Consider the following 15,666-nt stretch of genomic DNA (forward strand, 5'->3'; position numbering starts at 1 on the left):
AAGTAGTATGTTTATTTGCAAGAAACAGCAATTCAACTCAAACTAGCTAAAGCAACAAAAGGAATTTAGCACAAGGTTAGAATAGTGTCTATGGAACCCAAGAACAAGACAGCAAGTGAGCTTCAAGAAATAAGCTGGAGCTAGGAAGTCAGCTGCTGTCTAAAGTCTCCCTCTCTCATCCCTGCATCTATTTGTGTGTCTGCTTCATCTTTCATAGCAGACCAGCATTTTTTCTTTCCCAGGCCATATGGCAGAAAAATGGCTGCTGCCAACAGCTCTGAATTTTATAGTTCTCAGCATAAGAAAGCAACCAGGTTGGGCTGAAATCTCTTAGTCTAGATTTGAGATTCCTGAGGAAGAACTATGATAGTCCCAGACTGATCAACTGTGGCCAAGGGGACACATAAGATAAAAACTTATACAGTAACATTGGGATGGAGTCTGTGGGAAGAGTAGTGCCCAGAAGAAGGGGGATGTTCATCAAAGGAGAATTGCAAATAGTATATTTCTGATCTTGAAGTGGAATGTAGAGATAAGGCTGAAAAAGAGACAGATTATGAAGAGTAATATGTAGTTTGAAGTGTATTCAGTAGGTACTGGGGAATAGGTCTAAAACATTTTTAAGTGAGGAGAAACCTGGTAAGTTTAGCGTTTTAGATAACTCATTCAAGAGAAAGAGTGGAAGATGTTTTGGAGGAGAGGTAAAAATAAAGGCAAAGAGCCCAATTAGGAAGTTGTTAAGTGAATTAAGCCAGACACAGAAAGAGAAATACCACATGTCCTCACTCATAAGTAGGAGCTAAGAAAGAAGGAAAGAAAGGAAGAAAGAAAGAAACCACAACAATACGTTGATCTTTCAGAAACGGAGAGGGAGAGAGAGGTGGGGAGAGATAGGGTAAGGGGCATAAAGAATAATTACAATTTGTAATAATTAACATGCTAATAATATTGATTTGATCAACACACGTTGTGCACAGGTGATGGTAGTCAAAGTTGTACCCCCCAAAATATGCCTAATCTATCATGTGTCAATTTTTTAAAAAAGGAGCCCAACTGGGAAGTTGTTAAGGATTTCTGGGGAGATGGTAGACTAGAGGTACCAAGGCACATTCTTCCCACAGAAGATTGAAACTGGCCCACCGCCACTGCCACTGCAGTCGCTGGAGCCATTGTCCAGTCCCAGAACCATCGCCCATCACAGAGCAGCTCCCCACAGAGCAACAGTGTGTAGGTTGCCCATCACTGTAGCCACAGACTCTGCAAATGTGAGGGAGGTGGCTTCAATGACTGCCACCATTGCTGTTGCTGTGAGTTAACCCCACTGCTGCCAGGGACACTGCAGATGCAAGGGAGACAGCTGCTATGAGATAACCCGACTGCTGTTAAAGACACTTGAGATGAGAGAGAAGGCTGAAGCTGCTGGCATCATTGCTGCCCCCATGAGGTAACCCCACTGCCCTCAAGGACAGTGCACATGTGAGGGAGATGGCTACAGCCACCAGCACTGCTGCCAAGGATACTGTAGATATGAGGGAGGCAGTTGCAGCTGCTTGCATCCCTGCTACCCCACCAGTTATCCCCACTGCCTCTGCAGATACTGCAGATGCAAAGGAGGCAGTTGCAGTTGCAGGCAACCTGATGCCCCCATGATGTAACCCTGCTGCTGCTGAGGATGCCACAGACATGAACAAGGCAGTTACAGCCATCAGCACCTCTGCCACCCTGACAAGCTAACTCCACTGCTGCCAAGGACACCAGAGATATCAGGGAAGCACTTGCAGCTGCTGTCATTGCTGCCACCATGAAGTAACCCCACTGCCACTGCAGACACCATAGCTGCATGGGCCACACTGTGGACACTGCAGCCAAGTGGTTAGCTACTGCAACTACCACTGCTGCAGTTGCCACAACCACTGGCAGCCGCCATCATTGTGCGGGCAGCCAGCTGCTGTTGGAGCCATCACTGTCATGCAGGAAGCCTGCCAAAGCCACCTCCACAACCACTGCCAACATAAAGGTGGACCTCTGACACTTGACTGCATTGACACAAGGAGGGTCACTAGTGGAGTCCAGGGAAGGAGAGTAATAGAAGCAACTGATGTACCAAATGACCAGACATCAATGTAGAAATAGAAAGAAAATATGAGCCCACAAAAAGAATACGATAACTCTCAAACACCAGACTCACAAAACAGGAAACCCTCGAAATGACTGAAAAGGAATTCTGAATAAAAACCTTAAGGAAACTCAACGAGATAAAAGAAGATGAAGTTAGATGACACAATGAACTGAGCAAAACTATCCTGGATATGAAGGAGAAAATTTAAAAAGAGGTTAATACTTTAGGAAAGAATGACAGAGAGAACAAATCTATGGTTACTAGAGGAGATGGATAAACTTCTGGACACATACAAACTACTAAGACTGAACCAAGAAGACACAGAAAACATGAGCAGAGCAATAACAAGCAACAAGATTAAAGCATTAACCAGCCATCTCCCAACAAAGGAAATCCCAGGACTAGATGGCTTTATTGCTGAATTCTACCAAAACTTTAAAGAGGAATTAATACCAATTCTCCTCAAACTATTCCAAAAGATCGAAACAGAGGCCATTCTCCCAAACTCATTCTATGAGGGCAGCATCACCCTAATACCCAAACCAGACAAAGATACAACAAAAAAAGAAAACTAAAGGCCAATATCGTTGATGAACATAGATACAAAAATCCTCAACAAAATATTAGCAAATAGAATATAGCAACACATTAAAAAAATTATACACCAAGATCAAGTGCGATTCATCCAAGGGATGCAAGGATGATTCAACATACATAAGTAAATAAATGTGATACAGCATATCAACAAAATCAAGGACAAAAACCATATGATTATCTCAATAGACAGAGGAAAAGCATTTGACAAAATTCAACATCCCTTCATTAAAAGGACTCTCAGAATATTAGGTATAGAAGGAAAGTATCTCAACACAATAAAAGCAATGTTCTTAAGCTTTTCCCTTAAGCACAGGAAGAAGACAAGGATGCCCACTCTTGAGGTACTAGCCAGAACAATCAGGCAAGTAAAAGAAATAAAAGGCATCCAAATTGGAAAAGATGAAGTCAAACTGTCCCTGTTTTCAGATGACATGATCCTATATATAGAAAAGCCTAAAGATTCTACAAAAAAACCCTCTTACAGTTGATAAAAGATTTCAGTGAAGTCGTAGTATACAAAATCAACCCACAAAAATCAGTAATGTTCTTATACTCCAACAATGAACTAGCAGAAAAAGAAATCAAGAAAGCAAGCTCATTTACAATAGTCACCAAAAAAATTAAATACCTGGGAATAAATTTAACCAAAGAGGTGAAAGATGTCTACAACAGGAACTACAAATCACTTTTAAAAGAAATTAAAGAGGACACAAAAAGATGGAAAGACATTCCATGCTCTTGGATTGAAATAATTAACATTGTGAAAATGTCCATAAAGTGATCCACAGGTTCAATGCAATCTCCATCAAAACACCAATAATATTCTTCACAGAAAAAAAAATCCTAACATTCATACAGAGCAACAAAAGACCCCCAATAGCCAAAGCAATAATGAACAGCAAAAAAATAAAGCCTGAGACATAACACTAATTGATTTCATATTATGCCACAAAGCTATAGTAGCCAAAGCACATGGTACTGGCATAAAAACAGACACTTAGAACAATGCAACAGAATAGGGAACCCGGAAATCAACCCATACTTAACAGCAAACTGATCTTCGACAAAGGCACCAAGAATATATATTGGGGAAAAGACTGTTCAATAAATGATGCTGGGAAAAGTGAACATCTATATGTAGAAGAACGAAACTAGATCCCATACCCTCACCATATACCAAAATCAACTCAAAATGGATTAAAGACTTAAATATAAGACCCAAAATTATAAAACGCCTAAAAGAAAACATAAAGAAAACACTACAGGTAGTAGAACTGGGCAAAGACTTTATGAATATCACCTAAAAAGCACAGGGAACGAAAGGAAAAATAAACAAATGGGATTATATCAAACTAAAAAGCTTTTGCACAACCAAAGAAACAATTAACAGAGCAAAAAGACAACCTACAGAGTGTGAGAAAATATTTGCAAACTATGCATCCAACAAAGATTAATATCCAAAATATACAAGAAACTCAAACAACTTAACAGTAAAAGAATAAAATAATAAAATTAAAAAAAAATAAAAAATGGGCAAAGGAGCTGAATAGACATTTCTCAAAGGCAGATATATATAAATGGCCAACAGATCCATGAAAAAAATGCTCAGCATCACTATTCTTCAGGGAAATGCAAATCAAAACCACATTTAGATATCATCTCACTCCAACTAGATTGGTCAGTATATTAAAAATACAGAGAATAAGAAATGCTGGTGAGGATGAAGAGAAAGGGGAACCCTCCTATACTGTTGGTGGGACTGTATGTTGGTGCAGCCATTATGGAAAATGGTATGGAGATTCCTCAAACAACTACTGACAGAACTACCATATGATCCAGCAATTTCACTGGTGGGCATATACCCAAAGGAATGGACTCATCATGCTGAAGGGATACTTGCTCCCCATGTATATCACAGTTCTATTCATGATGGCCATGATTTGGAACCAAACTAAATGTCCATAGTCAGACGACTGGAGAAGGAAAATGTGGTATATATACACAATGGAATACTACTCCACTACAAAAAAAGAATGAAATACTGACATTCACAGCAACATGGATGAATGTAGAGAAAATCACATTTAAGTTTAATAATCACATTAAGTTTAATAAGCCAGGCACAGAAAGAGAAATATTGCATGTACTCATTCATATGTGGGAGCTAAAAAATAAACAAATAAAAAGAAAAGAAAGAATGGTACAACAATCACAATAATACATTGAACTTTAGAAAAGAGAGAACAGAACTGAAGTTCTCAGAGGTGGAAAATGGGGAGGGGAAGGCAGATAACGGAGGAATTGGTAAAGTGCAAGAGAAGCTATATTACATTGTTTAATGTTGACTATACTAATGATCCTGATTTGAACATTACATATTGCACACAGGTAATGATATTCAACTCTGTACCCCACAAAAATGTATAATCAACTATGCTATTTAAAAAAAAAAAAGGAAATTGTTGAAATAGTTGTGAAACAAAAATGATGAGGGCCTGATAGAGTTTGGATGTGTTGTCACTCCAAAACTCATGTGGAAATCTGACCCCCAATGTGGCATTGATGGGAGCTGTTTGAGTCACAGGGGTGGATCCGTAATGAAAGGATTAATGCTCTCCCTGGGTAGGGGAGCAGGTAGTGAGTGAGTTCTTGCTCTATTAGTTCCCACAAGAGCTGGTTGTTTATTTTTTTTTTTATTTTTTTTTAAATTTTATTATGTCGATATACATTGTAGCTGATTATTGCTCCCCATCACCAAAACCTCCCTCCCTTCTCCCTCCCTCCCTCCCCCCCAACAATGTCCTTTCTGTTTGCTTGTTGTATCAACTTCAAATAATTGTGGTTGTTATATCTTCTTCCACCACCCCCCCCGGTTTGTGTGTGTGTGTGTGTATGTGTGTGTGTGAATTTATATATTAATTTTTAGCTCCCTCCAATAAGTGAGAACATGTGGTATTTCTCTTTCTGTGCCTGACTTGTTTCACTTAATATAATTCTCTCAAGGTCCATCCATGTTGTTGCAAATGGCAGTATTTCATTCGTTTTTATAGCTGAGTAGTATTCCATTGTGTAGATGTACCACATTTTCCGTATCCACTCATCTGATGATGGGCATTTGGGCTGGTTCCAACTCTTGGCTATTGTAAAGAGTGCTGCGATGAACATTGGGGAACAGGTATACCTTCGACTTGATGATTTCCATTCCTCTGGGTATATTCCCAACAGTGGGATGGCTGGGTCATATGGTAGATCTATCTGCAATTGTTTAAGGAACCTCCATACCATTTTCCATAGAGGCTGCACCATTTTGCAGTCCCACCAACAATGTATGAGAGTTCCTTTTTCTCCGCAGCCTCGCCAGCATTTATCGTTCATAGTCTTTCGGATTTTAGCCATCCTAACTGGGGTTAGATGGTATCTCAATGTGGTTTTGATTTGCATTTCCCGGATGCTGAGTGATGTTGAGCATTTTTTCATATGTCTGTTGGCCATTTGGATATCTTCCTTAGAGAAATGCCTACTTAGCTCTTTTGCCCATTTTTTAATTGGGTTGCTTGTTTTCTTCTTGTAAAGTTGTTTGAGTTCCTTATATACTCTGGATATTAATCCTTTGTCAGATGTATATTTTGCAAATATTTTCTCCCACTCTGTTGGTTGTCTTTTAACTCTTTTAATTGTTTCTTTTGCTGTGCAGAAGCTTTTTAGTAAGAGCTGGTTGTTTAAAAGACCCTGGCATCTCCCTCTCTCTTGCTTCCTCTTGCTTTGTGATCTGCTTGTACCCACCAGATGCCTTCCGCTTTCTGCCATGAGTAGAAGCAGCCTGAGGCCTGCACTAGATGCAGCTGTCCCAGAATTGTAAGCCAAACAAACCTCTGTTCTTTATAAATTACCCAGTCTCAGGTTTTCTGTTATAGCAGCATAAAAACAGACTAATACAGGGCTTAAGCTAAGGAAATGTGTCTTTTTTGCATCTGAACTAGGGCAAAAGGAAATTGTAACTGCAATTCATCTAGATTTCTTCCATGGAAAGTAAAAAAAAAAGAGAAAAGGAAGGGTGAAAACACTTTATTTACCTGGCAGTAAAAGTGTAAAATAATTGATGGCAGTGCAAGTATAAAAGGATGTTGGATATAGGAGATATTTAGGAGATATAATCAGCAGGCTTAGAAACTTATTTAGATGTGGAGGGCAAAAGAGACAGTCCAAGGTGACTTTCAAGTTTTTGGCTTCAGAGACAAGGTAAATACATCAACAAAGCTTAATATAGGACTGTCGGGAGGTTTGCCAGACTTGGGAGTACACCCCTTCTCAAGACAAGATCATACTTTGGTTCTTTTGGTCTCAATGAGACAGAATGTTCATGATGCCAAGAGACAGAGCCCAGGCAAATGGTTTCAAATGTCTTTTATTCACTATTGAATATAATGCCAAACAAGTTCCAGATTGTATTAGTCCGTTTCCATTGCTCATAACGAAATACTTGGAACTGGATAATTTTTAAGAAAACAAAATTTATTGCTTACAGTGTCTGAGGCTGGGAAGTCCAAAGTCCAGGGAACACATCTGGTGAGGGTCTTGGTGGTGGCAACAGTGACACAGGGGTCTCACATAGCAGAAAATGGCTGAGCAGAGAGAGTAAGAGTCTTACTGCTCTTAAAGTCCTCAGAACCATGCCCCTAACCGCCATTATTTATCCATTCACTAAGGCAAGGTCCTGCAATCTAATCACCTCTTGAAGGCCCCACCTTTCAATTACCATAATAGGGTTTCCCACCTTCGACAGTTAAAGTGGGGATTTAAGATTCAGTGAGGTTGGGTGGCATCCAATCTACAGCACAGATCAACCTTCTGCTCGAAGTAGGCATTTTCAGTTGTCTGAATCATCCTGATTCCTGGAGCTGGCATTGTTCACATAGGGATTGAAGTCAAACTACAGAGGAATTTTACCTACAGTAGGCATCTAAGCATCTGGAAGAACTATTCCAAGAGGTAAATAAAGTGTTTTCACCCTTCCTTTCCTCCTTTTTTTTTTTTTTTTTTTTACTTTCCATGGAAGAAATCTAGATGAATTGCAGCTACAATTTCCTTTTGCCCTAGTTCAGATGCAAAAAAGACACATTCCTCCTAAATATATGGATATATATTGACATGGCTATCTATCTATCTATCTATCTGCTACAATCTACTAGAATTCCTAAACAAAGGGTCTTTAAGCAGAGGATATACAGACTCATCCATTTGTTTATTCAACAAAAATTTATTGAGGGCCTACTATGTGCCGAGTACTATTCTAAGCATTAAAGTTACAGCAGTGAAGACAGCAGACAAGAATCCCTGTCCTCATGAAGCTTCCATTGTAGTGATACAACTATTCTTCCTTGGTGCATATATACAGCCTATTTTTCAGGAAAAGGTAAAGTCTTGGCTTAATCGTTGTCTGCAGGCCCTTATTGGTAGGCAAGGACCATTCAAGAAAAAATTATTGATGATCAAATCACATGGTTTATTGATCACACATAACACACTTTCACTTTCAATTACTCTATGTCCTAGCCTACTTCTCACTTAAACTAAATGATCCCTTAAGGGCACACTGCACACAACTCCTATTCTTTATCCTGTTAGGAACAGGTCAGGGATCTTATGGTCCTTTCCTGACTCACATCCACCAGGAACTGGGAACAGCTGATGGAGTGCGATTGATGATCTTTGAGAAAGTGGCTTGAGCACAGTATACAGCTGGGTCCCTCCTCAGTGCGGCAGATGCAGCACTCAAAGGTCCTTATCCTCACAGGCTAAAGGTCCTGTGGGCTTCAACAAGACTGGCTTCCACCTCTGTGTGTGAGTAGCCCATACAAAGAAATGTCAATTTCAATCTGTTTCTGTTCACTGGACCAAGATCTGAGTGACTGGCTAGCAACCTGCCACAGCTGACAGACACAGTGAAGACAGTCTGTCAGGTAGTCCAGTTTATACCCTGCTCGATGTCTGGTAAGGTTGATAAGGTGATGACACATGGATGACCATCTGGAGTTCCTCCATCCAGATGGTAATATCTCAAAAGGGTGTGATCGGTTAACATGAGCATGACTTGCTTAGGCCTGCCAAGTTCCCTTGACCAAAGTTCCTCCCTTTTAAATTAGCACAAAGCACTTATTTAGCACTCCCAACATTAACTCACATAAAATTGTCATAATCTAGTCATTTCATCTGTTTCTATGAGAAGGTGAAATCATCATGTGATGATACCAGGGTCCCCTTTTGGGGAATTTTTTTTTGGTAAACTGCCCTAATAAAGAAAAAGAACACAGCATGGGAAGATGATGAGTTTAGGTATGAACAGGTTGAATTTGAACTGGTTGGGGGGGGCATACAGGTGAGGCTTTCTAGTAGACAGTTGGATCTACTGATCTAGATCGCATAAAAGAGGTCTAAGCTAGCGATACAGATTTGAAAGTCATCCATATACAGGTAAAAGAGTACAGAGAGTAGAACAACAACAACAAAAAAATAGGCCAAGGGCAGAACCTTCGGGGAACACCAATATTTAAAGGGTGGATAGAAGAAGAGGGGCCCATAAAAGTTACATAAATAAAAAAGGTAAAGAGGAAGAAAAAGAACAAAGAGAATGTGTGTCTGGAAGTCAAATGAATAGAGACCAAAGTGGTGAACACCATCATATGTGGCAGTGACGTCCAGTAAGAAGAGGACTGAAAAGTGCTCATTGCATAGAGATATTTGTCAGTAATTGGTTGTGATATTGTGAAATATATATTTGGTCTTCATCCTGTTACCTGGCATACAACTCCTAAAATCCTTAGAATCTCCAAAGTGATGTCTATTTTGTATGCTAATGAGTTGACTGATGGCTGAGGCCCCTGAATAGCCTCAGGATGGGGTCTGGTCACAGGAAAGACCAAGGCAGGATTATAGGGTTGTGACTTTTAGCCCCATCCCTCACCTCTGGGGAGGGGAGAGAGGTTGAAGGTTAAGTTGATCAGCAATATAATCAATCATGCCTACATAATGAAGCCTCCATAAAAACACAAAAGGACAGAGTTTGGAAAGCTTCTGGATAGCTGAATGTGTGGAGTTCCTGGAGAGTGGCACACCAGAGTTCCATGATCCTTCACCCATACCATGCCCTATTCATCTCTTCATCTATGTCCTTTGGAACATCCTTTGTAATAAACCAGTAAATGTATTTTAAGGGTTTCCCTGTTTCTGTGAGCCACTCTAGCAAATTAATCAAACCCAAGGAGGGGCTGTGGGAACTCCAATTTATAGCCAGCTGATCAGAAGCACAGGCAAAATAACCTGGGGCTTGCAATCTGCATTGGAAGCGGGGATCAAACTTGTGGGCCTCAGTGCTCAACCTGTGTGATCTGACATTATCTCCAGTCAGATAGTGTCAGAATTGAATTGAATTGGAGGACAGCCGGCTGGTGTCTGCTGTGGAATTGATTGTTGCTTGGTGTGAGGGGAAAATTCCATACACATTTGGACACAGAATTCTTCTATGTTGATTGTGGTGTTAGAGCAGAGGAAAAACAGTTTGCTTTTCCCACTCAGATTGATGTTTTTAACCAAAAAGATTTTACTGGAGAGGTGGAGGTGATATCCCTATTACAATGGTTAAAAGGTGAGTGGGGAGTGAAGAAATGGAGGCAGCGAATGTAGATAACCACTTTTGAGACCTCTAGGTGAGATTAAAAGGTGAAAGAGTAACAGGAGACACTTCCAGGAAACTTGAGGAAGCTCCAGAATTAAAGGAGAGTATTTATTTTAAGGATAGAAGAGCCTTGAGTATGTTTATAGGCTGAGGAGAATGATTCGGTAGAGAGGGAGAGGTGTAAAGTATTGGAGACAGAAAGAAAAAGTGATGGGGCACGATCTCTGAGGGGCTGGGTGAGACAAAGACCAGGAGCTCAGATGAAAGATTTAGTCTACGTGAGACTGGGGGGATAAAGGTATAATATGGGAACAGATGCCGAGTGTAGGCGAGAAAAATTCCTGTTAGCTTCATTTTTTTAAAGGAAGGTAGGTAATAAAGTCATCAGTTGGGTGGTGGGTTTGGTGGGTGGGTGACAAAATCATCAGTCATAGTGGAAAATGGTTAAGGTTTGAAATAACAGCTGAATAGAATTGGAGAGGGACTGACCAAGAAAAAGTAAAAAGATGGCTCAGTAGGGCTGAGATGAGAAACTAAATCTGTGGTGACATATATTTGCATTAAAAGGTCAGAGTGAATTTCTTCAGAGGAGTTGCATTAGAAATAGTGAACAAAGGGTGAAGAACTATAGCATAAGCCTATATCCTCCCCCTCAGATATGAAGGGTCCTCAATAAGTTCATGGAAAGATCACAAACTTTTTGTGTTATGGAATGGATGCGGCAAGGAAGCTCCAGACACTGGGGGGGTTGGAGAGTCAGAAAGTGTATTATGCTAGCAGGACCCAGGCAAACTCACCTCCTGAAATACTGGGACCCCACCTGAATCTTACAAGGCTTTGTATAGGCAGGTTAGGTGGGCTCTTTAAGTTTTGGTTTCTCCAAATTCTTATGACTTGAGCAGGCAGCTGATTATTAACTGGGCTGACTTCTGGGGTCCCTGGTAGATAAGCACAGTTAGCCACAGAGGTGCTGCATAAGCACAAAATAATTTTTAATCTTGAGTTTTCCCAACATTTGAAGTACATGCATACAGCTGTCAATTTATGATATTTCATTTAAGTATTTGTTATATTGTTTTCTTGAATCCTTTAGATTATAAGCTCTTTGGGGCTGTGGCACTGTCTAATATTTGTGCCAGACCCTCAAACAAATATTAAGAGCTTGCCCTTGACAAAGGCTCTGTCCTTGACCAAACTTGAGTCAGGCTCCTCTGAGCCCTCTTCTCAACTAGGCTCCAACCTTGGGCTCTATTCTTGCCTACTTAGTATAATTTTATCAAGAATCCTGCTGAGCCAGTTTAGTGAAAATCTCCCACCCTTGGTATCTGATCACCCTGGATATCTGATCAGATTCTTCATCTTCTACCCTAGATATCACCTTGGTCTACTTTTAGCAAGAATCCCCTTAGCCTTGATGTTTCCTCTTAGTAATATAATTTTCCATCCACTGACCTCCACCCTGTTCCTTGGTTATAAATTCCCAGTTGTCCTTGTTGGAGTTAGAGTAGAGCTGGATCTCTCTCCCCTACCGCAAAACTCCATTGCAGTAGTTCCTCTTGAATAAAGTCTTCTTTACCATCTTTAAAGTGTCATGAAAAATATTTCTTTAACATTGCATTTAGCCATCAGATACAGACCTTTTCCAAACTCTTTGGCATGGAATACAAGGCATTTTACAATCTATCCCCAACTTATTTCTCTATGTTCAACTCCATTACACCCTTATGCTGCCCAGCCTCTAAACACAGATACAATATGTGTAAGTCAAACTTTTCTACTTTCACTAAACACATAATGCACTTTCACATTTTCTGAGCTTTTGAACTTACTGGTATGTTCATGGAAAAGTGGAATTAAAAGATAATGCAAATCTTTCTATGAACTTTTTCTATGAATTTTTTGAAGGCCCCTTGTACACTTTCCTTCGTATGGAATATTCTTATCCCATTCTGGAAAACGCCTACTCATCTGTGAACACCCAGAGCCATGCCACCTTCCATGACTTTCTTATTTATTTAAGAAGGATTTCCTCTTGATCTACTAGGCACACCTGCTGTGTCAGCACAGAGCTCCATTTTTTGAATAACTCACTGACTTGTAATTGTAAAGGTAAATAAAGATGAATAAAGGATAAAGAGACTATTTACTCCCCCTTAGCTTCATAGAGTGTCTCTTTGGGGGACATAGTGTACCTTTATTCTTTCTCTAACTTTTGGGATGTAAATAAATCTCTCCAGTGACTAGAAAGTCTCAATCTCCAGCTTTACAATGCACACATTTCCAAGGTCATGTCATACTCTCCTTTGAAATGTAAAGACATATCTTTAATGTAAGAACCCAACTCCAGGTGTAACCATTTGTCTTTCAGGAAGACTTGGGTGTCTTTGGGTAGGTAAGGGAAGTTTTATTATTCTTTTGGAAGAAGTCAATTAACTAAACAAATAGTTACCTCAACTCCCAAGTGAAATCTGTATCTGCTTTACTGTACAAGTTGTGTGAAATTTTATCCTGAATTTGCAGTATCTTGAGGGCTACCTATATGCATGTACACTGTTGTGCTTACTTAATAATAAATCAGCTTTATTTCTTTCCATATTGATATGGATGGGTCTTTTTGTTGATAGGAGTTTTCATTTTGTCAACGTAATAGAGGCAGATACCTTAATGTGGGCAAAGGAGCTCAGACTTTATCCTGAAACCCCAGGAAAAATATTGAAGGAGTTAAGTACAGCGATGACACAGTTCTGTATCTAGAAACAAACATAAAAGAATTAAAGATGACTAGCAGCATTTTATATATTTATTCCTGTTTCTCTATAAACAATAAATATGTGCTATGGAATGTAATGAGTTCAATAAGTGAACAGAGAATATAGGTTTCATGAGACTAAATGCAGGTTTTAGAAGATATAAGCAAATTCTGTCAAAAGTCTGTCCCTGTGAGTTATTGATGGTGATTGAAAAAGACAACACTAGGGAATTGTCTTCCTTTGAACCTGCGAGACGTGTTTGTACCATATGGAAGGAAAGGTATGAGCTGTGTGAGAACTCTGTTTAAGCTCTATTGCCATATTCCCAGTTGTAATACACATTCCCTATGTTTATGCCCATTTATTACAGCTGGTTAATTATTTCCACCTGATGCTTCTATTTAATTAGTCTTAGAGTGATTCACTCTTTTTTACTTTTCCAATTGTTCTACTCTTTCTTCAATATTTTCTGGCTGTTCGGTTCTAGTAAAGTTTGATTTTAGTCTATAGTCCATTTGAGCTCTCCACTAATGTTTCATTAGAACTTCTTCTAGGGCTTCTCAGAGTTCTTAAACACGGTACAGCTATTTTTACACTTCCTAAAATGTTTAAATCCTTTATTAAGTAAATAAACCAGCAGGAAGCATTTTCTAAACATGTTCATGCATTAATGTATTATGTTCAAAATTGGTGACATTTTTATCATTACACATTACAGAAACTCTAAGTCTAATAAACTCTAAGTAAATACGCCCTCAGAAAATCACAATTTTTGTATATAGTCACTGCCTACATGTCAATTCTGTGTCAATATTTTAAAATTGTTAATTGTGTAGTTTTGGAAGGATCGCTACAAATTTACATGTTCATTAATTGGAGGGTTCGCATAAACTTCTTACCCAGGTAAACCTTGGAAATATATCTAAGCATTTTATAGATCTAGATGTATCTCAGACACTGTAAGGACTGGTCTGTGGCTTGGTGCCTAAGGGGGAGTGGAAAGAGCTAGGGCTAGAAAAATAGAGGAACGATCTTAGAGGACGTTGAATGTTAAGCTAAGGAGTGTGTACTTTCTCCTTTCTTACAGGCAATGAAGATCTATTGAAAAACAGCTCTAATTTTTACTGAGTGCTTATTCTGGGCCAGAGTAAGTTATGTATGTTAAGTGCTTTACGTGAACTCTCATTTAATTCTCATAACTATTATATAGGTGCTATAATTATCCCTATTTTACACATGCGGAAACAGACACAGATTAAGCATCCTAGCTCAAGGAAACACAGCTACTCGGTGGTGGAGCAGAAATTCAAATTTGGCTTTGACTCCAAAGTCCATTCCCTAAAGCATGAGAACCGACCAGAAAGGATGCTGTTGCAGTAGTCAAGAACTGTTAGCTCCTACTAAGGGGGCTGTTCCTTAACCATCGGAGTTAAGCAGAACGAGTGAAACGGTCAGAGAATTTATTTAGAAAATTCCTCTGGCAGCCATTGTAAAGGATGGATGGGAGGAGGCAAGACTAAAAGGAGCAAGATAAGTAAGTAGGGAAGTTGTTGGGACTGTCACTCAACCGCCTAGGTGCCTATCGAGGAGCTGGGGAACGGTCGAATCCCAAGTCTCCGGGCCTCTTTCGAATTGCAGAGTATCCTAGACCTCTCCCCACTCCACCCTTACCTGACGTCGCTCCATCTAGGCCCTACGAAGTTGAGTTTTACGAACTTTTCTAGGTCGCAGACCGGTTGGTACGAGCTCAACAGCCACGCCAGCGTTGGCCGCTGTCGGAGGCGGTGATTGGGCGCATGCGCGCGGTAGCTAAGCAACGGCGGTAGAGGCGCCAGGGCGGTAACCGTGCTGGGCCTCTGTGTGTAGGCAGCGGCACCAGAGGAGGAGGAGCACGGGGATGCAGCTGCGACCGCGGCCCCAAGAGGGAGCCGCCACTTCTCTGTGGTCGTGGGGACCGAGGGACGGGAATCAGGCCTGGGAGTCGCGTCGCTGAGGGGGTCGGGGGCAGCCGTCCCGCCAGAGGCTCGGGCCTAGTACCCCAGGAGGGTCGGGGCCGCTGGGCTAAGGCCTGCCCCCCGTTGTCTTCCCTCGTCCCTCCACGTCGATAGTGGTGAAGTTGGCGGCGTCAGGGAGCGCAAGGCACCAAGCTGCCTCCCTTGCACCCAGCTCCTCTCTGGCCCAGTCTCTCGGACACCTGCGCCGTCGCCTCCTTTCGCCCGCCGGGCCCACCCTCAGCGGCGGGCGGGGGAGGGGCTGCCCCTTGCAGGGGTTGCGTCCAGCCCGGCGACGACGGGAACCGTAGGAGAGTAGGGGTGAGTAGTGGCACCGCACTCGCACGGTGCTGGGGCGCCTTTCCGGCCTCCGGGGCCACGGGCGGCGAGCGAATCTCTGCTTTCTCCCGCGGAAGCCTCTGACGCCTCTCGTACATCTGCTTACTGCTCTCTATTCCCTTCGAGGTAGTTTTCCTTCTCAGCGCCACCACTTTCTGGTCTCAACCCTGGCGTCCAGGAACGCGGGGTCTGTGCTTA

The sequence above is a fragment of the Cynocephalus volans genome, chromosome X, assembly GCF_027409185.1.
Source record: "Cynocephalus volans isolate mCynVol1 chromosome X, mCynVol1.pri, whole genome shotgun sequence".
In the NCBI taxonomy this organism is placed as follows: domain Eukaryota; kingdom Metazoa; phylum Chordata; class Mammalia; order Dermoptera; family Cynocephalidae; genus Cynocephalus; species Cynocephalus volans.